We start from the raw sequence: 23,863 nt of genomic DNA, 5'->3' as shown, positions 1-23,863 counted from the left end.
TTGCTTTAGCCAATGAAATATGAATAGAAATGACATGTCACTGTCAAGCTGGAGAATTTAGGAGCCACCACGCAATTCTCTAAGATGTTTCCTTCTGCTGTGGCAGAGCTTTAAGTCTCATGTTGAAAAAGTAGCAACTTCTAGTTTCTAGTCTGGCAAGTAAAAATCTTAGAAGCCATCACTTTCGTCCACACAATAAGAAAAAAAACTGAACCAAAAATCAAAAACTCTTCTTAGATTCTACAGAGAATTGAGGTCACAGGGCAAAGAACTGTCCCCAAAATGGAAGAGACAGGTGGATATAGAGAATTGCCACTTACCGGAGCAGAAACCTCCAAGTAGGAACCTCCATCAGAACCGATATCAAGGTAGGAAACCTAAATGGTAATTGATAGAATTGCTGGAGCATCAATACGGACAAGTGAGAGAGTTTAAAAAAAACAACAACAAAAACAAAAACCCAGGATGCTCAGTTTTTAGAGAACTACTGCACTTCAGTGAGTTTTACCGATAGGAACTCTACCAGGTTCTCACAGTGATGATCAGGGAAAACTTCCCTGATATTTTCTAAACGGGAGAAGGAAAATGAGCCATTTTGAAATATACCCAGAGCAACCTGTTTTTATTCACAAGGCATGCCCTCAAGAGGAACTATTTTACCAGAGCCTAATTGACTTGAGTTTTACCAGGACTTAACTGACCTGGAAGAAGGAGAATACCCAACTCCATCCCCCTTTAGCTTTCCCACTTCAACTAACTAGCAGGTTGAAGGACTGAGAAGCACTTGTAAAGATCGCATCCCAGGGGCACAGCACAGGCTCATTAATGACCTAAACCAAAGTACAGAATTATGGAATGCTTTCCTTCCTCCCACATCCTATCATAGCATCAGGACGGCTCCTGTATAATATAAGTGGATACTATGGAAAGAAGTGCATGCCTCAGACTACATTTAGGAACTCTTTAGGGAAAACTGAAGACAAAAGGGGAGACAAAAACAAGGACACCAAGGAGGAAATTTTAGCCTCTGATACCTACAGCTACAGCAAACAATAATCACCACCTAACTTGTAGCCAAATAAATACAAAACCTCACACTAAATAAAGGTCTATTACAGGCATACTAAAAGAAAAAGAAACACAGTTTGAAGAGACAGAGTAAGCATCAGAACAGATACAGACATAGCAGAAATGTGGGAATATTAGACTAGAATTTAAAGCAACTATGATTAATACGCTAAGAATTATACTGGGGAAAATGTACATCATGCAAGAAAACATGGGTAATGTAAGCAGAGATAAAAACCTTAAGAAAGAATCAAAAGGAAATGCTAGAAATCCAAACTAACAGAAATGAAAAATGCCTTTGATATGCTCATCAATGACTGGATATTTCCAAGGAAAGGATCAGTAAACATGAATAAATGTCAGTAGAAACTTCCAAAATGCAATGAGAAATGCAATGAGAAAAAGTAATAAAAAGATAGAACAGACTACCCAAAAACTGTGGGACAATTACAAAAGGTGTAACATATTAATGATAGGAATACTGGAAGGAGAAGAAAGAAACAGAAGAAACACTTCAAGCAATAATGACTGAGAATTTTCCAAAATTAATAATAGACACTAAACCAAAGGTCAAGAAATCTCAGAGAATACTAAGCAGAATAAATATGTGATAAAAAAATAAATACCTAAGCATATCATATTCAAATTGCAGAAAATCAAAGACAAAGAAAAAAAATATTGAAAGAAGCCAAAGAATAAAACACCTTACCTATAGGGGAGCAAGAATAAAAATTACATCAGACTTCTTCAGAAACCAGGCACACAAGAAGACAGTGAAGTGAAATATTTAAAATGTTAAAAAACAAAAAACCCAACCATCAACCTAGATCCAACCTATATCTAGCGAAATTTCCCTTCAAAAGTGAAGGAGAAGTAAGACTTCCTTAGACAAACAAAAATTGAGGACATTTGTCACCAGTAAACCTGCTTTCCAACACATGTAAAACAGAAATTCTTCAGAAAGGAGGAAAATGAGATGTCAGAAACTCAGATCTACATAAAGAAAGAAATAGTATTGGAGAAGGAATAAATGAAGGCAAAACAGTATCTTTTATTTTTCTTATTCTTAATTTATCTAACAGATAACAGTTTTTTCAAAATAATAATAGCAACAATGTGTTTGGTCATATAGCTTATGGATAAGTGAAGTGAATGACAGCAATTTCATAAGATAGGGAAGGAACTGAAAATATTCTATTATAAGGTACTTGTACTTGAAATGATATACAGTTATTTGAAAGTGGATTTGTATTAGTTGTAAATGTATATTGCAAACTTGAGTACTAAAAACATGTTAAAAATAATTCAATTGATATGTTAAAAGAGGAATACATAGTAAAACCAGAGAAGGCAGAAAAAGAAGGAAGACCAAAACCAAAACAAAACAGAATAAAAGAATAAAATGAGGAACAAGGACAGTGCATAGAAAATAGAAAATAGTAACAAATATGGGATGTATTGATCCAACTATATCCATAATCACTTCAGCTATCAATGATCTAAATATACCAATTAAAAAACAGAGACTCACATATCAGATAAAAAATCCCACAAGACCCAACTATATATTATCTACAAGAAAGCCACTTTAAATATAAAGACACAAACATATTAAAAGTAAAGGGATGGGGGGAGTAAAGGAATAGAGAAATACATATTATGCTAATACTCATCAAAAAAAAAGATGAAATAATGTCATTACAAAACGTTGGAATCTCCATCTGTCTGGGTCCCTCATGCCCATGATGAGCAAAACTCTTCCTGATCCAAATTAGACATAGAGGGAAATGAAAAGCAAACTTTTTTTTCATTTTAAGTCATTGAATATGAGGATTGTTTTTTGGCATAGCAAAACCTAGCCTATCCTGACTAATCTAGGTAACCAGGAAGGAGCTCTCTGATAGGCACCTGAATGATGAGTGACAGATCCGTGGATATGCTGGGGCAGGAACCTCCAGGAAGGGGGATAAGAACAGAGGCCCTAAGGCAGGAGCATGCTGGAGTGTTCCAGGAACAGTTAAGAGCCCAGTGTGGCAGCAGAAAGCGAAATCTTTACTCAATCCTTACTCATTTTATTTTTTCTTCAGTGACAGCTGGAAAGTATATTCGTTTCCTACATAACAAATTGCTATAATCTTAAAACAACACAAATTCAATATCTTAACAATTTCTGTGGGTCGGGAGTCTGGGCATGCCATAGCTGGGTTCCCTGCTCACAGCCTTCTTAGGCTGAAAGGAAGATATTGGCAGGGGCTATGATCTCATCTGAGAATTGTGATCCTCTTCCCATCTCATTCAGGATGTTGGCAAAATTCATCTCCCTGTAGTTGTTGTACTGAGGTCCCTATTTTCTTGCTGCATGTCAGTCAAACATCAGTCAGAGCAATTGGAAGCTACCCACAGATCTTGGCCAAATGCACACCCTCTCCCCCGCTGCCCCTCCAACTCACAACATGGTTGCTTTCTTTCAGCACAGCAGGAAGATGTTGCACTGACATCAAATCTCTTTGACCTCTGGGAAGACCTAGACTCCTCTAAAGGTCTCACACCATTAGGTCAAGCCTACCTAGGAAAATCTCCCTTTTAACTCAGGTCAACCAATTTGGTACCTTAATTGCATCTAAAAAAATCCATTTTGCCGTATAACATTTTGAGAGTGAAATCCTGTCTTTCATATTCAAGGAAATATTATTGCAAATAATCACACAGAGTATGTACACGAAGGGGTGGGAAACTCTGGGGCCATCTTACAATTCTGTCTACCACAGGGAGCCATCTGATGATTTAGAGCAGCAGAGGGATACTATCTGTCTTATGTTGTTAAATGAATCACACTGGCTACTGGGTAAGGAATAGTCTGCGGTGGGACATGGATAGAAGCAGGGAGACCAGCAGAAGGTGATTGCAATTGCCCAGGAAAGAGATGATGGTATCTTGAGTTAAGGGTTAACAAGTAAGATAATAACATGAATTAAAACCAAATATTATATAGATTACCATTTCTAGGATATACCTACCAAATAATCAGTTCAATAATATATGCTCTAATCTTAGCACGATGTCAAATAAGCAACTAATTTTCAAGTATAAATTTTTTTTAATTTTTAAAAATTTTTTCTAATGTTTTCATTTATTTTTGAGAGAGAGAGAGAGAGAGAGGGAAAGGGGGGGGTGCAGAGAGAGGGAGACACAGAATCTGAAGCAAGCTCCAGGTTCTGAGCTGTCAGCACAGAGGCCAATGCGGGGCTCGGACTCACAGACCCCACGATCGTGACCTGAGCTGAAGTCAGACACTTCACCGACTGAGCTACCCAGGTGCCCCTCAAATATAATTTTTTAATGCTAAAATTTTATCAACAGTTCTTTGCCTACTGGGCTATGACATTTCTATCTAAAAAGTAAAGGCTGAGAAGCCAAAACTTAGACATTGTGCATCTGCATGTATCTGGCTCATTTTCACAAGCTTAAAACCCAACATATGCTGGCATTCATACAAAATAGGGTCTCCTTTCTCCTTTACAATGGGAACCTCAGGAACATTTTTAAACTTTTTAGTCATGGACATAGAGGGAATATATTGTCATGTGCTGGCTTCAGAGAAAACAAAAGTGTGATATTACTAATTATCCAAATGTAAAGACTCTCCCCTATGCTTCCCCCTGTCATGAAAGTACAATAGAAGTAGAAAGATCTGGAAGTCTGCTGCCAATGAGCTTATTCTATCAGTAGAGTAAACAATCTGATAATTCCTAAAGAAATCTATTCATTTAGCCCATAATTGCCCAAATATTTGAACACTGATTTTTTTAAACTTTACACTTATTAAAATTCCCCACATTATGGGAAATACTTTCAAATTATTTGGTTCCATTATGTCTCTGGCTCAGCATTTTTATTACATGTGTCATATTTTAGGTACTTATTTAGGTAATATAGAGAGTTTGGCTACAGCTAAAAAAAGCCAGAAAATTTTCTGGAATTGAGGAATTTGTTTAATTCTAAACAATTACAAGGGAGAACTTAGCTCTTGAAGAAGGAGAAAACTGAGCCAAATAAAGCCAGAAACAGACACAAAAATGTCTCCCCAGAATGAAAGGAAGATTTCCATTGGGAAAATGCCCTCATAACTGGAAATTAGCCTTCTCTTTTTGACAGCTAACTACTGTATTTTAAAACATTCTCTTTAGGATAACTGGAATAATTATGGCTATTGCATCCTTCTAATGGAGAAACGGCTCATGGAGAGATAAAGATGGAGACTAAGAAGGCTGAATGGTCCTATCTAATTAAAACCTGTCATGTAATTAAATATATTCCCAGCAATAGATGGGTCTCAGGCTAGTTTTCTGATAGGGAAACTGTAGTCCAAAGCATTAGTCACACAATCAAATGTTCTTGCTGTGTTTGGTCACAATTTTCTTTTTATGAAAACAGGACCCCAATTTTTCTATGCAAATTAGAACACTAATCTTCATAGACAGGATATCTTGTAAAAAGTACGTTATTCCCTTTTCTTTTTGAATATCTTGATGATCTTTGTAATACATAAACACCAAATTATAAATCTAGGCATCAATTATCCATTTTTTACATGCTTTCTCCATTTTACTGTTACAGGAACGACTTTGTCCCATCCTAAGACGATACCATGCAGTTTGAATTTTTAGATTCCTAAGTCCTGAAAATAACTGTGCTTCAATTTTAGCTTGTCTCACTGTGGCAGTCAAATCAAGTTAAAAATGCATGTACATATAAGAAGCTTTGACATCAAGATATCATTTGGCTATTAAACATTCATGGCACTGTGCTTTTCCAAGTATTGCCTGTTTATCCATATACAAGACACCAAGATTCAAAGTCTGTTGAAAATAAACATTTTGAAATAATTAATTATCTGCCACTGGCTTCATTCCCATTACAACCTTCACTTCCCCCAAGGTTAATACAGGCTGGTCCCAAGTTCAGGGCCTGGTGGTGTTCCTCATGCTCTTGTAGAACCATCCTGACAACTTCACTTAATCATATGGTATCTAGGCCCAGCTTAGCTTGACCAAGTGCTTGCTAAGTTTTCTTTGCTACAAGTAGCAGCAGCTACAAAGGTCTATCAAAAAGTATGTAGAGGAACTTAAGCTTTTCTCCAAATTCCAAAGCAACTACTCCCTTTTTGTGACTAAAAGGGAGGCTACAATGTTAGAACTATTTAAGAAAGTAAAACTGAGCCTTTAACCTCCACTTTCTTGAAGGCCTCCCTTTACAACCAGCCTGCTCCCACTGCTGCTGTGTTACTCAGAGTTAGACTGGGTGATTATATTTGTATGTGTGCAAGAGAGAGGAGGTCCTCAGTGCTGTGGAATGCTGTCCCTCTTGACTTTCCAGGAAAAGGGGCCTGTTCTCTAGCTCCATTACAATCACACTCACGTAAGATTCTAAAATATCTCCACTTGGCAGAGAAAGAGCTTATTAGGCCTCTCTGGTTTTTTCTTCTCTAGCAATCAGAAAGGTTCAGAAGAAACCTTTTGGTTATATCAAAATCCCAATTTGTCTCATTTATTTCTGTAGCCATCACAAAATCTCCATCAGTACAAGGTGATAACAATGAACTCTACTAGGTATACTGCATAAGCCCACATCTTAGTATGTGTCTGTGTGCTCTTTTATTTTCTTTATTATACAAGATAATGTCTTTCCTTTCTAGAAAGGAAAACCGAGCAAAACTTAGCCTAACACCTTTAATATAAGCAGGATGCTGCTACACAGTGTTCTCTTATATGAACAAAGATGTTTATCTGACTCAGAGTTTACTTCAGACTCTCTATTATTTGGCTACATAGGCAAAGATCCTTGCTATTCATTTACCCAAATTGTCTGCTTTTATAGATAAGAACATTGATCAGTTAAGTGATTTACCTAAAATCCCATGACAGAGTAAGAACAAAGCAGGAATGGAAAACAATTTCCCTTACTACAGTTATATAATGTTTGTATTGCTGACCAATCCTGCTTCTAAGAGTTATTGAAGTACCTACCTTGAGAGCAAGAATCAAAAATGGAAAATCAGCACATTAATTTAGAAAATGGTCATAGTAATTTAGCTATTATTTGGGTGATGAATTATACGTAATTGCTTTGCAATGTTATAATTTTCTGGCTCTTTGAGAGAGGAGGCCCTTCACACAAAGAGATGGTGTGGCCTTACTGAAAGCTGAGGAACTTAGCACAAACTCTCAGACCCCAGATGACTCACTGGCAACACTAAATTGAACTTCCATGATAGACTGCCTGGTTGTTTTGCAACAGTGCACTAAACAGCACCGTAGGTGATAAAGATGGAACCAGTGTTCAAATCACAAGTGACAAAAAGATGCTGAATCATTTAAAAATAAATTTGTGGTATTTTTAAGATTTTTCCAGTCACAGTTCTTGGTTTAATTTCCTGAATTCAAACACATCGTGTTGACAATCTCTCAAACCTTGTTCAAGTAGTAAATAATCCTATTGAACAACAAATATTTTGTTTTCTGCATTTGATGTTCTTGTTTAATGAAGTGTGACATATTACCCAGGTGGTGTCAAGTCTGTGAAATACAAGGTGATATTTCTCTATATAATGGCAAATGATGTGGCATTAGCATGATCCTTTATTTGCAATTTTTTTTTCTCTGAATAAGATTACTTGCCTGCTTACTCAGGGGTGGTAAGATTGCTTTAAAAACATCCTGACTGTGATTATATACAACAAAAATTGACCTTCAGTAAGGCATTAGAGTAGGTTTTGCTCAGAAGACACATTAACAAAAGCCCCATTGTGGTGGTTGGGGAAAAATGCCATCAGTTCTTCCCACTTCATGCCGTCTATAATTTTTGCCATATAACTGCTGTACCCTCCTTCCATGAATGGGCTTTTTAGCATGTGACTTGCTTTGGCCAATGCATTGTGAATAGAGGCTTTAAATGGGCTTACACATCTGGGCTTGCTCTCTTGTCCTCTTTTCCATGATAAATTTGCCTTGACTAGCCTAATGGTCCCAGAAGGAGCATCAAAGTTATGTGGAAAGAGCCAATTCACAGATGCATAGGTCAGCTATTGAACTGCAGACAATAAAGTGGGCCCAGTCAGCAGCAAGCTGACCTCCCAAACACCCAAGCGTGTGAGTAAGCCCAGGTAAGCTCAGCAGAGACCCTAGTCTATTCCTGTTGATTCCAGAAATATAAACAAACACTTACTGTATGTCACCGAGGTTTTATGGCTCCTCATTACACAGCATAATTGTGGCAGGAGTTGAATGATCCATCTGTGGATCTCTTTGTTCCTCCACATCCCTTGACAATTCATATCCTAGGTCCCGCACTCAGACATCTTTCTGTCAAACAAGAAAGAAGAGTGTTATTCAGTAGTGGTCATGTTTCCAGCACTGTGGGAAGACACACAAGAAAAACAAAGCATGGTCCGTGTCCTCAAGAAATTTATAGTCTCATTGAGAAAAGAAATGCACATACTCCAAGAGATAATTTTTTTTATCATTGTATTTAACTAGGGGCCTCTTTCAGTTTTACTGGAGAGCTTTAATCAAAATGTATATGTTTTTAGTGCCAGCCAGTACTTACTGAATCTAAAAACTCTGGAGATTTGTCCCAGGGATATATATTTTAGAAAAGCTGTCCAGGAACTCCAATGCTCTCTCCTGGATAACAACCAAAGGTAAGGGCTAAATAAAAACACATACTGTATTTGTGTGTAAGTGCAGTAAGGTGTAAGAGAAAGATGAAGTCAGCAGATGCAGGAGTTGTTACAAAAGTGTTAATAGGTAGAATCTGAACAAGTTCTTAAAGAACCACAGGACTTAGATAAATAGAAAGAGGGGTGGGGATTCAAACAGAGAGAATATCATAGCTCTACAATAAAGATGGAAATTAATATGCATGGATAGAATAGAGATTTACTTATTTATGGATTTATTTATTCACCAAGAACTTCAGCATTGACCATGTGTCAAGCACTAGTCTGAGTTCTTTACAAATGTTAACTATCATAGCATCACTATGAGATAGGCACTGATATCATTCTCACTTCAAGCTGACCAGAGTGGAAAAATTCCTATACTCTCTAGCGAATGACTATGGGATCAATATTTGACAGAAAAATGCTAAATGTCTAGAATAATTCTTCTTTACAAAGAAACCTATAGAGAAATACCAAAGTCACTGCCCACTACCTGGAAACTAGACAATAATAAGAAAATTATATATTCTTATATATAAATATAATGATGATGATTAAGTAAATCAAGTTTTCTAGAGTATACATAGGTTGCAAAAAGGAAGATGATAAAAAGGTAAGGAGAGAGAATAAAACCATTTTATATATCAACTGTGGTTAGAATTTTGTTTTAAATAAAATTCTAGTAAAATAAGTTGATTCTAATAAAATAAGGTCATTCTTGCAGGAAAATGTATTCATGCTTTATTCCATTTTTGAAGACATGTGACCAAAGTCTTTTCTCAGTAAATGAAGAAGATCTGAGGATTTTTTTCTGAATATAACCAAATTCCTAAGCAAGGTAATTATCTGAACAGAGAACAATTGGAGTTGTATGGGTGTCCAAAGCATCACATTGAATTTGATGATATTTTGCTTTGTAGGGTATGTCTTTTCTTGTTACAGTAATAAGAAGTATTTTTTCTCCATATAAATAAGCTCTGAGGATCATTCTAACCTGCTTTGCATTCTGGAAATCTCTAGACATGAATACCTACTTATTGCTTTGTTACATCGTACTAAGAAGGTTGCAAATCCAGTCAGGTTTTGTATATACTTCTCTATTTTCCAGAGCACCTCCTAAGTCCTTTAAGTCCAACTGATTGATTTCTATCTGGAAATAAATATCTAATAATGAAAGAATTATAAATTTAATAGATATCACTTATGAATTTATAGTGCTAGAATGGTCATCTGTAAAGAAACATCAGATTCCAAGAAGAATTGCATTTAGAATAACTTAACCTGATACCTCTAACTTTTCTCTAACCATTCTCAGGGGAAAAAGAAGTTAACACAAGTTCTCCCAGTAACCCCTTCTCTGGGTTTTACATTCAGCTAACAAAATGCTATGGTAAAGAGTAGGTGAATAAAACTTGCAGTTTACCTCTTGATAACTGGATACTTTGAAGATATTTCTTTTTTGATACTTCAAGAGTTTTGAAAGCTAATCAAAGTATACAATGCTAATTTTTTTAAATGTTTATTTTTGATATATAGAGAGAGAGCAGGGGAGGGGCAGAGAGGGAGACAGAGGATCTGAAGCGGGCTCTGCACTGACAGCAGCAAGCCCAATGTGGGGCTTGAACTCATGAACCAGGAGATCATGACCTGAGCCAAAGTCTGACCCTCAACCACTGAGCCACCCAGGCGCCCCTATCATGCTAATTTTTAAATTAGCACCAATCACTTTATTTTCTCTGGAGGAAAATTCACATATAAATAAAAGATTGTTGGGATTGATTGACTCAAAACTTCTTTGGCTTTGTTTGCTTACAAATCCAGTTTTCATCCTTCTTTTGTCCTATGTCACTAGGATATTGACCCTGCAGACTGTGTTTCCAAGTCCTGGGTGTGCAGGCTTCTGGTCTTGACAAAGGAGATACTGTCAGGAGATGAGGGGTGAGGGCATGGTGGGAGAAATAGGAGAAATAGGATATTTTGCGCTCTTTTTTCCAAAGTAGTAATTCCAGTGGCATGAATTGCTGCAGCTTCTACTAGATAGTTAACGTTAGATGCCCTTGGCATCTAAGGTCTGGTGAGCTACCTCCCCTCCATTCATCCTATTCTTTTAAACCCAGGTATGGTAGCTGTTTCCTGCTGCTGCTGATTTTGCTGTTTCCTCCTTTCTCTGTTGGGTTTTTAGTTCTTCTGTCACCTATGTTATTAATTATCTGCAGTAAATGCCCTCTATTTGAAACTTAGAGTAGTTTCTGTCTTGCTGACTAAATTCTGACTGTTACAACAACCAGTAACCTGTTCCCAAAAAGGATTTGAGACAGCTTACAATACAGACAAAGGACCACCAGACCAAAAAAAGAAAAAAAAAATTGAAATCTATCTAAATCAAGAGGTAAATATGGTAGTTAAATAGAAGTTTTGAAATGTATTAATTAAAACGTCTACTGTGTGCAATGGGATTCTTCTGTCAGCCATTTTCATCATCATGAACAAACAAAACCATCAACAAAACAAAAAGGCAACCTACCAAAAAGGAAAAAAATATTTGCAAATGATATACCCATTAAGGGGTGCAAAATATAAAAGAAATATAACTCAACATCAAAAAAATAATCTGATTAAAAAATGGGCAGAGGACCTGAATAGACATTTTTCCAAAGAAGACATACAGATGGCCAACCGACACATGAAAAGATGCTCAATATCACTAATCATTGGGGAAATACAAATTGAAACCAAAATGAGATATCACCTTACACCTGTAAGAATGACTAGAATAATAAAGACAAATAACAAGTGATGGAAAGGATGTGGAGAAAAAGGAACCCTTGCACTGTTGGTGGGAACGTAAATTGTTGTAGCCACTATAGAAGAAAACAGCACAGAGGTTCCTCAAAAAAGTTAAAAATAGAATTACCATATGATCCAGTAATTCCACTACTGGGTTATTTACCTAAAATAAACAAACATACTAATTTGAAAAGATAAATGCACCCCTACATTTATTGCAGCATTATTTATAACAGCCAAGGTATGGAAGAAACCTGAGTGCCCTTCCATAGATGAATGGATAGAGATGTGAGATATATACACACATATATACATACACAATGGAATATTAGTAATATATATGTATTATATATAAATTTGTAAATATAATATAAATATAAATATATAATATAAATTAATAAAATTTATAACTAAATACATACACACAATGGAATATTAGTAATAAAAGAAGAATGAGAATTTGCCATTTGCAACAACATGGATGGATCTAGAAAGTATAATGCTAAGTGAGATCAGTCAGAGAAAGTCAAATAATATATGATTTCACTCATGTGCAATTTAAGAAACAAAACAAATGAACAAATAAAGAACAAAAAACAAAAAAAAAACAGACTCTTAACTATAAAGAATAAACTGATAGTTACCAGAGGGGAGGCAGGTGGGGGAATGGGTGAAGTAACTGAAGGGGATTAAAAGTATACTTACCATTATGAGCACCAATTAGTGTATAGAATTGTTGAATTATTATATTATGCACCTAAAACTAATATAACATTGCATGATCATTATACTTCAATTTAAAAAAAAGGAAAAGAAAAAAACATTTTCTGTTTGCAATGGGAATTTTTCTATCAGCCATTTTACCTGCTGAGTCTGAATGGTGAATATTCTCTGAAAACTATTGAGAGAAATTTTTCAGAACAATGTGAAAGAGAGCATATTGGTGGAGGTAGGGGCTATACGGCAGTCAGAAAAGCAGATTTTCTAGTACTAGTATTCTAGTCCTGCCTGAGCCAAAGTCTATCACACATGCTTCTATCAGAAACATGGGACAAATTCAAGTCACATATACAAACCCCTCCCAATGGGCAGATCTGGATTTATATGTAATTCTATATCTTTCTCTTCCTCTCAAGAAAGTATATCATAATGCATAATAATTAATGGAATTGCTATAAGGCTAATCTTGACTCTTCTAATTTATCTTAGAAATTAAAACATTCACAACTTTTGATATTTTATTTTTGTAAAATAATTAGTTGTAGCAGAGCTAACAACTAACTAATGACTCATCACTCCATGGAAAACTTATGGTTTGCACTAATTGCAGGAACAATATAACTGTCAGAGTTGTTACCTCACTTTGAACACATAGGCATAATCTGTATGTTTGCTAAACATTATGTATGACTAGTCAGTTCCAAATTTATTAGCAAGATCTTGCACAATTAATGGGCTCAAAGCAGATTGTATGTCCTTAAAAGGAGCAAAGTAAATTTAAAAAGGGCAGACTGATATACCTTTGTATAATCATGAATATCTAGGATATGCTAAATTCTATGAAGACAGGAAAGAAATTTAATTAATACTTGCAATTAATTAGCCTAGGTGTTAGAACAAATAAAGTCACTATTATAAATTTATTCTTTCATAAGTAATCTTAGTTCAAGACCCAACATCAAACAACGTCTGACTAAAAAGCTAATGTTAGCACAAGTAAATCAGAAACACAGAATTTTCATGGATCTAAATGAGCACATACCAAACAACAGGAAAATATCTTGATTGCATGGCCAGCTGAGAGTTATCCATAAGTTTTCCAAAATAGTTTCCCATTATTTTGCACTAAGGTGAAAGTTCCATGAAAATGAGAGTATGTTTGGGGCGCCTGGGTGGCTCAGTCGGTTGAGCGCCGACTTCGGCTCAGGTCACGATCTCGCGGTCCGTGAGTTCGAGCCCCGCATCGGGCCCTTGTGCTGACAGCTCAGAGCCCGGAGCCTGTTTCGGATTCTGTGTCTCCCTCTCTCTGACCCTCCCCCATTCATGCTCTGTCTCTCTCTGTCTCAAAAATAAATAAACGTTAAAAATTAAAAAAAATAAAATAAAATGAGAGTATGTTTATCGTGCTCAATTTGTCTTACAAATACTTTGTGTCTGGCCTTTATAAGGTGCTCAGTAAATATTTGCTGCATGAATGAATACCCTCCTTATTCTAATTTGAATGTCTCAGGTTTTTGAAGTTTATGATAAATTGCTGATTTCCTAAGAATATCATTTTAAATTACAATATGTGAATGAAAATCAAGTCCAGTCTCATCAGAGTCCATTAAGTAGGTTGAATTCATAAATCCTCTCTCACTACTGGAATGATTTTTCTCACCATCCAGTATATATAATAAGGGCAATTAGACTTTCCAATTGTGGAAAAGAATGTTTCCCATTTGCTGGATCTCAGGATTTAGATCTTTTCAGCCTCCTTCTCAAGATTTTATTCCTTGTACCATGAAGAACTTACAGATGCCAATATTATAAAAACAAATGTAACAATTTCCATGGGGGGGCATCCCTTTTGGCAAATTACAATAGAGACCAAGAATCCATATGGTTTGACTAACCAAATTTCCTGGAAATTGTCATCAGACATAATATAAAACTGACCTTGTCCCTGCCAGTTCCATTCCTTTCCAAGAAAAAATTCAAAAAAAAAACTCTTAACCTAAGGTCCTCCAGTGACATCCCCTAACAATTAATCTAATTCTCTTCTCATAAAAAGTGAAGAAATATCAGACCCATAAGATTTAAGAGACTGAACACAGTACCAAGATTGTTTAAACTTAACAGTTGTGGGAACATGGCCAAATTCTAAACTTTTGCACTTTTTCCTTCCATCCTAATAGTCACCTGATACCTATTCAAATATTTGGTAGGAAACTACAATCAAGCAAATCACTTTAGTTTTTCTTACTAATTGTTCTAAATAAGCACCAATGTAACAGCTGCAAAATATGTCTACAAACAACACAGAGACCGATGGTCAGGGTTTCGAAGCATTACAGCATGTTTAATCCAAGCATTTGCATGCTATCCACCTTCCTTCTGCTGCAAAAATGAATCCTCTGGTTGCAAGTGAGTATAATAGAATATATATCATTTGAGACTCTGCCAATATACAATTACCAATTCTATGACTGCTCTTCGTCTTCTTTTCTCTTCTAGGATGAAAGAAACGAAGGCAGCAAAGCTGGATACATCCAGCTGGGCTTCCCTGTAAGCATACCTCTCTTTCTATAATCCAACTCAACAGAAACAGGCTCTTGCTATTGGGACATCAAACATGAAGAGGCTGCTGCTCTCAGAAAATAAATAAGCAGACATCAAAGATTTGTAAGAAATTTGATTAAGAAACTTTCTCAATCTTTCCACACAGCAGACATTGTACTACTGGTGTGTGTTATACTAGAATTGGGCATATGGACTGTTATTTTTGCCTTTGGATCCTGTGTTACATTGATACATAACCATTAAGTTGGACACTCTAATGAAAAATTAAGAAAATAATGACCCTTGCATGAACCTAGTCTTTGAATCAAAAACCTCATTCATATGTGTCAAAATATTTTTGTCATTCACCACTTAATTCAAGACTGAGGTTTAAATTTCTTATAGATTTGAGAAATTAACAATGCCCAATCAAAAATAATTTTACTTCCGTGGAATATCAAGGCAAATTGTTTCCTTGCCCAAGGACATCATACTACATATTACCACAATGAAAAGAGTATCTGAGGGGAAAACCAACAACTTTACCTTATTCCTTCAACATTCATTTAGGTGTCAAGATTCTGTCAATGGGTAATCAAACTTGAAAACTGCAGAAGAATGCAAGTACTCGACATTAGACCTGTCTGTGTAAATAAACTTCCAATCAAAACCACTTGGGTAAAAATATATTAAAAAAGTTAAAATCATGCAGTGGAAAAGAAAAACATATCCAGAAAACGAGGAACTTGAATAATTTATGTAACTTGTTCAAACATCACATTATTGCTCTGATTTCTCCTTTGTATTGCTGGGGCTAACTCTGCCTGCCAGATTTTCTTCTCTCTCTCTACCTGGATGTCCTCTTCACTCTCAAGGCTCTTGACCTCCTCTAACCTAGCAAGCAGGTCTTTGAAAATAAATTATACCATGTTTCTGAAAGCTATAAGGTGCCAGAGGAATGGTACATTTCAGGGAAGAGACTGTTGAAAAAGGAAAGTCTCCATGCTAAAAACTCTAACTTGATTACCCAATTGTTCCTAAAAGTATGCTCATGATTTCTCCCCCTAAATTCTTCATTTACCTGTTACAAGTCACCATCCACCTGGTCTTCAGGTCTAATGTAAACCAGACGATAAAGCAATTAATAAAAGGAATCATAGCCTCCAGTCACAATTAACCTACCAATGTCACATTAAAGTCCAGATATTACCTCCAGAATTCTCAACATCCCCTGACTCATACAGGAACACCACCTGTGATCTTACTTCACGTAGATCGGGGTATGATTTGTACCAATGTCTGCAAAATTTCAAAATACTCAGTTCAGAGACAATTCAAAAAAATGAGAAATCACTTTAAAAGCAAACTAGCTGTTTAAGGGTGTGCAAAGGAGACAAGTTGTTCGAATTCATTGTTTTTCAGTCAGCTGTGTTGCTATATAGCCAGCAGTACATTCTGAGATTAAGAGCCAGCCTCTGAACTCAGAAAGCCTTATTCCAAATTCTGTCTTTAACACTTGCTAGCTGTAGAAACCTTGGATTATTTCCTCCCCCTCTAAGAAGCACTTTCTTCATACATAATGGAAATCACAATAGTGCCTACCTCATAAAGGTGTTGTGAATGTAAGTGAGATGATATATGTAAACAGTTTAGCTGTGCCAAGAGCATAGTAAACTCTCAATAAATATGAGCTATTATTTTTCAATAATATATTGAGAATATATTTAGTATATATTGAAAAATACATGTCTATAATGTACAATAAGTGATTAGAAGTGGGAATAATCTTTAGACAGTCTATAAACTGTACCTTATGCACGGATGTTACATATTTTCTATAATAAATTCTTTGAGAATTTATTATTGTTTTCTCTAAATTTTGTTTCTCTTAATTTAAAGGTGTTTTATTCTGCCATCTTGGGATCTTTTATTCCATATGTCTTGTGGTCTTTATAGATTATGCTTGAATTGCTCAAAACCCAATAATTGACCTGGAATAACTGACTGAGATAAATAAGTCTTCAAAATTTTCTTCTCCACATTTCCTGTTTTATCTTGTTTATCAATATTATTCAAGATAAATTGAAGTGACTAGTTTGTTTCATTCATAAACTATCTTTTCTAGGGTAGTATTATGCAAACAAGCAATTCTTTCAAAAACTAAAGTCAAGATTTTGGAGTGAAGACAAAAGGTGTCACTGACAAAATGCTCAGCTTTCAATTTTAGTGTGACAATTTGATACTTAGTTATATAACTTGAAGACCACATTTGTAAGCTCTATTATTGAAAGGACCTGGTGATTACTCTATGCTCATAGCATTTAGAAACCTCACCATCCTAGTTATTAAATAAAAGCCACTACCTGAGTGTCTTACCTTGAGTCACACTATGAGAACTGCTCAAAGCTATGAAAACTCACTCAAGAATTTCCACATATTCATGTTATAGGTGACACTCTTTGATTACACAATCCCTGATAAGGTCTGTGTCAAATGCCATTGTAAAATGATTTTTTTGTTGAACTGATCTAAAATTAACCAACACTGTAGATTCAATAACATATCTCACAAACATAAGAATGTTCCATTCAACTCTTAGCAGGCATGATGGATAACCCTAAGATCTAAAGCATAATGACATTTCTCAGCCACTGAATCGGACACTGTCAAATGAAGAATCCTGAGGCAGTTGAATCCATTAGGTCTATGTAAAGATCTTCCTATATAGCATGTGAATGCTGATTTTCCCCTTGGAAGACTCCTTAGAAACTTCAAAAGATAGAGAGGCTCAAGAGTCCTCCCTCTAGCCAATGCCTGGTTTTATCTGGTCAGCCAACCTTTTAAGGACACAAGAGTAGTCACCAATAAATCTCAGATTGTAATTATTCACCAGCACTTCATAGGCCCTGGCTACTCCTTTCATACCATCAAACTCTTTGAAGTTTTGTGAGGGTCCATCTTTAATTTAGATGAAAGATTTTACTCTGTAGGTTTCTGAAATACACTCCAGAGAAGGATGAGTTCATTTATTCCTAGAGCCATTTTTCACTCACTTCTTTGTTTTGCAGGTGGCATTTAAACCACAGTATTTTTAGCTCTAAAATCAAGGGCAGGAATGCAAACCCACTTGCCTCTGTGGCATATAATCCAGAATCTGACTTATCTGAGTTCCTACAAATATAGAGTAGTAGGTCCTAGTGTTAGTCAGAGTCAACAACAACAACAAAATCAATCAAACTAAAAGTTCCCAAAGTATGAACGCAAAGCAAAACAACTAGGTTCTGAGCAGAGGACTTCCCATAAAGCAGAAAAGCAACCTTCAGACAATATCAATCACACACCAATAAACAAGGGAGATGCTAAAGGACATTTGTAAGATTGGTTGAGTGTTAAGTTAGAATCTTTTGTTTCAGTATATATAGTTTCCTAATCCACGACACTTTAATGAACCTCAACCCTGAATCTGGAGTCGTTTCCTAAGTAGTCTAACTTAACCTTTGGGTCTCTGCTTAAACATCACTTCCTTAATGAAATCTTCCCTGTCCCTCCTAACTAAATTAGAGTGTGCGTTATATATTGCCATAATATTCTTTACTTCTTCATAATGTTCATTACAATTAAAATTAATTATTTCTATAATTATCTGCTTAATTATTAGCCCTTCTGCTGGATTTAACATTGCAGTAGGTAAGACAATGTCCATTTTGTTTTCTGACATACAGGATATGGCCAATGTTTATTTATTGAACAATCAGTATTTGGAAACCGAATATTAAAACTGACATATCTAAGTACCTAGAATATTAGACCTAGATCTGATTTTACATCGCAATTGGCACAATCTCTATTCCAGTGTGGGGATCCTCTCTCAAAGTGTTTAACTGATGATCATCTGATTATTACTTAAACATTTCCAACAAAGGGTCAGTAAGTAATTTGTGAGAATTTGTAATTTGTCTCTCACTCACCATTTATTAGAAATTACTCCATCAGGCTCTTCCTATAACTTCTGTGTGTCTATCTATCCAGTCTTAGAAGCAATTCAGAATAAAATATATTCCTTCTAAATAAGAATACTTAAAAGGTAGTCATAATGTGCTCCAATAAGTCTTCCTTCTTCCAGGATTAACTCCTTGGTTCTTCTAAATGTTTCTCATCTGAATATAACATATGTAACATGTGAATGCTGATTTATCCTCACAATTTGGTTTTGATTCTCCTCACAGTCATTGTTTCTTTATTCAGCTTGTGTCCCAACTTAACAAGTTGGGGTTTGTGTTAAACCCCATAACACTCCAAATGTGGTATGACCCTGACAAAGTAAAGTGAAACCAGTATCTTCCTTGATCTGTATTCCATAATTTTATTAGTGTAGCTTAACTTTACATTGCTAGTAGTATCTTACTAACCCTATGAAATATTGAATTCTACTGAGCTCAGCACCTGCTTTTTTTTTTTTTTTAATTTTTTTTTTTTTAACGTTTACTTATTTTTGAGACAGAGAGACAGAGCATGAACGGGGGAGGGTCACAGAGAGAGGGAGACACAGAATCTGAAACAGGCTCCAGGCTCTGAGCTGTCAGCACAGAGCCCGACGCGGGGCTCCAACTCCAGACCGTGAGATCATGACCTGAGCTGAAGTTGGCCGCTTAACTGACTGAGCCACCCAGGCACCCCAGCACCTGTTTAATAAAGCTGTGATATCTCCTGGAAATCTAAGAGTTACTTTTCTTTGCCATATGTGTATCAGTACTATATTTAATTCCCATTGCCTTGGGGAAGATTGTATGATATAAGGTACATGGAAGTGTCTTAAGGCCTATCCCATAACAGACATAAAAAAAATATATAGGTTTTGGGCACCTGGGTGGCTCAATCCGTTAAGTGTCCAACTTGATTTCATCTCGGGTCATGATATTGTTATTTGTGAGATCAAGCCCCGTGTAGGACTCTGTGCTGATAGTGAGCAGCCTGCTTGGAGTTCTCCCTCTCTCTCTCTCTCTCTCTGCCCCTCCTGTGGATGCTCTCTCTCTCTCTCAAAATAAATAAATAAAAATAAATAAATAAAAACATATATATGTATATATGTGTGTGTGTATATATATGTGTGTGCATATATATATATATATATATATATATATATATATATACACACAGCTTTTTTCCCCTCTTCCTTCTGATTATTTTCATTTATCTCAAGACTTCAGCAAACAAAGCCAAGTCTTTTTGTGATGCTTCATGATCACTCCAAATTGTAGAGTCCTGAAGAATTGTGTTAGTTTGCAAAGGGCATTGATGAAGATTTCATTTCAGTGGTGACCTATTTTCTAGGCTTTTAAAAACCATGTTAGAGAAGGATACAATGCAGCAAGTCTGAGTATCTGTGTCTATGGCTCCTACAAGCAGAGAGGTATCCTGGTGGTGTCTCTGCCTTTCCACTTCCAACAAGAATCCAATACACAAGACTATTAGTATTCTCCACAAAGGCCTTAGTACTGTGAGCACTAAAAAAGGAACGCTGACACATTCAGTTTACTTTCTGTTTCTCATTAGTTTACAAATTGCACTATGTGACGTGTTCCAGAAAAATATTATCACCTTTCCACTAAGCTGTCAAATGTCCATGTTCCCATACTTGCAGGTAATCTGATGCTTTCTTTTACTGTATTCATTTGGCTTTATTTCATTCTTTCTTTTCTTCCTGTCTGTAAGAAAATGAATATTAACACTCTTATCTGTTTATTCACTACATTGTTATTTGTTCATTTATTATATATTATATTCATTTATTAAAGTAATACATACACATAATTTTAAAGACAAATACCTTTATAGGTAACAAAAGAAAAAAAAAAAGCTGTTTTTTTGCCGCATTTTTCCCTATGCCAAAGTCCTGATCATCACAAGTAATCATTTTCATCTCTTTTTGTTTTTTCTGCTACTCACTTCTTACTTATAAACAAAATATTACATATCTATGTCTTGACTTTTCCATTTTTTGTATTATCTAATGCATTCCAATGATACAAGAAGAGAATTTGAGTCTTTCTACAAGCCTCCACTTTTCTCTTTCCCTCTCTTAACTTATTGCCATCTTCTCAGTCTAATTATGTTATAATTTTTATCAAATTAATATTTAATACATATATCATTATAACTACATTAGAGCTCACCCAGATATTATAATTATGTTCCCTTCATTGTAAACATTTGGTTTTTCTGGGAGATTGTCTCCTCTCCAATTTGGACTTGCTGAGAAACTGTTTTCTTGACTTTTCTTCACCATTATCTTGAAATTCTCTTCATCATCCTTCTGTTTATTCCCTGTGACTCAGATCCCATGTTTTACTCTTCCTTAGTTTACCCCCCTTTGTTACTAGCACATTTTTTAGTGACTTCCTGAGAAAAGCTTCATGGGAAGTAAGTTTTTGAGACATTGCATGTCTGAAAATATTTTCATTTTCTTTCTGCCTTCACATTTGATTGATAGTTTAGCTGAGTATAGTATTCTAGGTTGGAAATTATTTTTGCTTAGGATTCTAATTCAGTACTCTACTGTTTTCTACGTTTTGATGTTTCTGTTGAAAAGCTGAAAAGAGGTTGATATTTGAACTATAATGGTGTGATTTTCTCTTCCCTCTTTTTCCTCTGTTTTCTTCCTTTCTTTCTTTTACTCTCTCACTTTTTCAGACCTTTCTTTACTTTTTCTTTCTTTTTTTAAGAGATTTTATTTTATTTTTTTTAAGTTTATTTAATTTGGGGGGGGAGCAGAGAGAGAGGAAGAGGGGTAGGTAGAAAGAGGGAGAGGCAGAGAGAGGGAGAGAGAGAGAGAATCCCAAGCAGGCTCTTCACTGTCAGTGCAGAGCCCAACATGGGGCTTGAACCCATGAACAGCAAGACTATGACCTGAGCCGAAATCAAGAGTCAGGCACTCAACCAACTGAGCCACCCAGATGCCCCAGACCTTAATTTTCTTCATCACTGATGTTCTGAAATTTCATGACCCATTTCTCCAGTGTTAGTGTGGGTTTTTTTGTTTTTTGTTTTTTGGGTTTTTTTTGTGGATTTTTTTTCTAGGTTCCTTGTGAGCTCTTTCAATCTGAAAACATGCCCATTAGATTTAGGAAATTTATTACCTCGTAATTTTTTACACTTTGTTCTATTCTCTTTTTTGGAATTCAGATTATTCATTAGCTTTACCTTTTGGAACAGATTCATATTATTCATTAGTTGTACCTTTTATTTTCCTAACTTTTCTTCCAAGTTTTCATACTTTTGTCTTTTGATGTTACCTCTGGGAAGACTGCCTCAAGTACATATTCCAAACATTTTACTGATTTTAAGGTTTATCCTTATCCTGTTTGTATTTTGAAAGAGTTCTTTCTTGTTCAAGAGATGCTCCCTTGAAAAATATCTTGTTCTTGTTTCAAATGCAATGTCTTATCTTACTGAAAATTTTACTTGTAGCTTCTTCCTCTTCCTCTTCTTCTTCTCCTTACTTTTCCTCTTCTCCTTCTTTCTTCTTCTCCTTCTTCTTCCTCTTCTTCTTCTCATTTAGAAACTGTTTATTTTTTGTTAACCTTATTTCCACCTTATTTGCCTTTGTTGAAGAGCAGCTTAAGACCACTCAGTGGTTGTTCTATACCCATTCAGTGGCCTGAGCAGTGGGAGCTGCAGACCAGTCTTCAGTGGCAGGCTGAGCACTTCAGTCTTCAGAAGGGAACTGCTGACTAGGCACAGAGGGCACCTGTATGCCTTCAGACCAGTCTGCAACTTCAGACTGAGTAGCAGTAAACTCAGGAGCTGGAGTGGTCCATTCACCCAGAAATTCCTCCTTGGTCACAGCCTTTTTAGTAACAGCCTGCTCTTCCTTTTCAATCTCCTCAGGACCTCTGAAGAAGTAGAGACCAAGCATGACATCCCATGGTTGTTCATGGGAAATGGTGCCACACATATGCAGAACTTCTCAGGCCAGCATCTACATCAAAGCCACTGAGTGAGATCCCTTGTTGTTGCAAGGGATAGCAAGGTACACATAGCGCAGAGGAGAGTCTGTGTTACACAGAACAATGGCAGGCCCGTTAGCATAAGATGCCTCTGTGAGAGGCTGGTAGTCAGCTCTGGGATCAGTAACCACCAGGAGTCTTGGCTCCCAGCAGGCTGCCTGGATTTGATTAGTGAAGTTTGCAGGAGTGAAATGGCCAGCAATAGAAGTGGCTCCAGTAGTAGAAGCAAACTTCAGCACAACTCACTGGCCAATATTCCTGGATGAAATGACACTGACATCAGCCAGATTTTCAATGCAACAATGGCACAAGCTGCCAGCAGAAGCTTCTCCCAGGTTCTCTTCACATTTATGATGTAGATATTATCACTTTTTTTTTTCCTGTAGATGTACGATACCATTTTGAAGTCAAGGTCATTGCCACCTAAGTGGGTTCCTGCTGCAAGGAATTTGAGGACATCCTTGTGCTTCATTTTCAGGGCATCAGGGGCTCTGAACATTGTGAAAACATCTGAAAGTTTCCCTTTAAGTTACAACGGGAATGCAAAACAATGTCATATGAACCCCACCCCAGGTAGTGCAGAAAGGTTTTTTGCTTTTTAAGTTTTATTCTCTTTCCTTATCAACTTTGTTTCCTCTGAGTCCCCCTTTTCTACTTGTTCATTTTGGTCTTTGCCTTCTGCATTAGGAAATTCTAATGTTTGATTTTCCCTGGCCAACAATTTATATTGACAAGTGATGTTCTACAACTCTGTTTGGGGGAGGAAAAAAAATTGTGGATTGATAGCTCTTACCATGAGCAATAAAGAGGGGACCATGCCCTTTCACTTGACATGTGATAGTTTTGTAAACCTTCTGTTTTGAGCCAGTCTTTTGAGCACAGGATAGGAACTCTCTAGGCTACTTCTTAGTGGTGCTGCCATCAGCGTTCTGAGTCAAAAGGGAAAAAGCTGCTGTTAGACTCCCACTACAGAACATAGATTTTCATTCAATCTTCTTGTATCGAATTCAGGGCCACACCC

General features: G+C 36.2%; 1 long non-coding RNA gene and 1 pseudogene across 1 annotated transcript; both read right to left on the bottom strand.

Annotated features, from left to right (window-relative positions):
* Positions 1-322: 322 nt before the first annotated feature.
* On the bottom strand, positions 323-23,761 carry LOC122226112. The gene is made up of 4 exons (XR_006205476.1): positions 23,636-23,761; positions 20,435-20,541; positions 8,293-8,429; positions 323-377 (listed from the first exon to the last, which is right to left on the bottom strand). It is a non-coding gene; the product is annotated as an uncharacterized LOC122226112 (long non-coding RNA).
* Positions 22,454-23,341, bottom strand: LOC122226110 (annotated as a pseudogene).
* Positions 23,762-23,863: the final 102 nt, after the last annotated feature.

Source organism: Panthera leo, chromosome C1 (genome assembly GCF_018350215.1).
Source record: "Panthera leo isolate Ple1 chromosome C1, P.leo_Ple1_pat1.1, whole genome shotgun sequence".
Lineage (NCBI taxonomy): Eukaryota > Metazoa > Chordata > Mammalia > Carnivora > Felidae > Panthera > Panthera leo.
The sequence above is the reverse complement of the archived record's forward strand: the minus strand, read 5'-3'. Positions and strand labels throughout refer to the sequence as shown.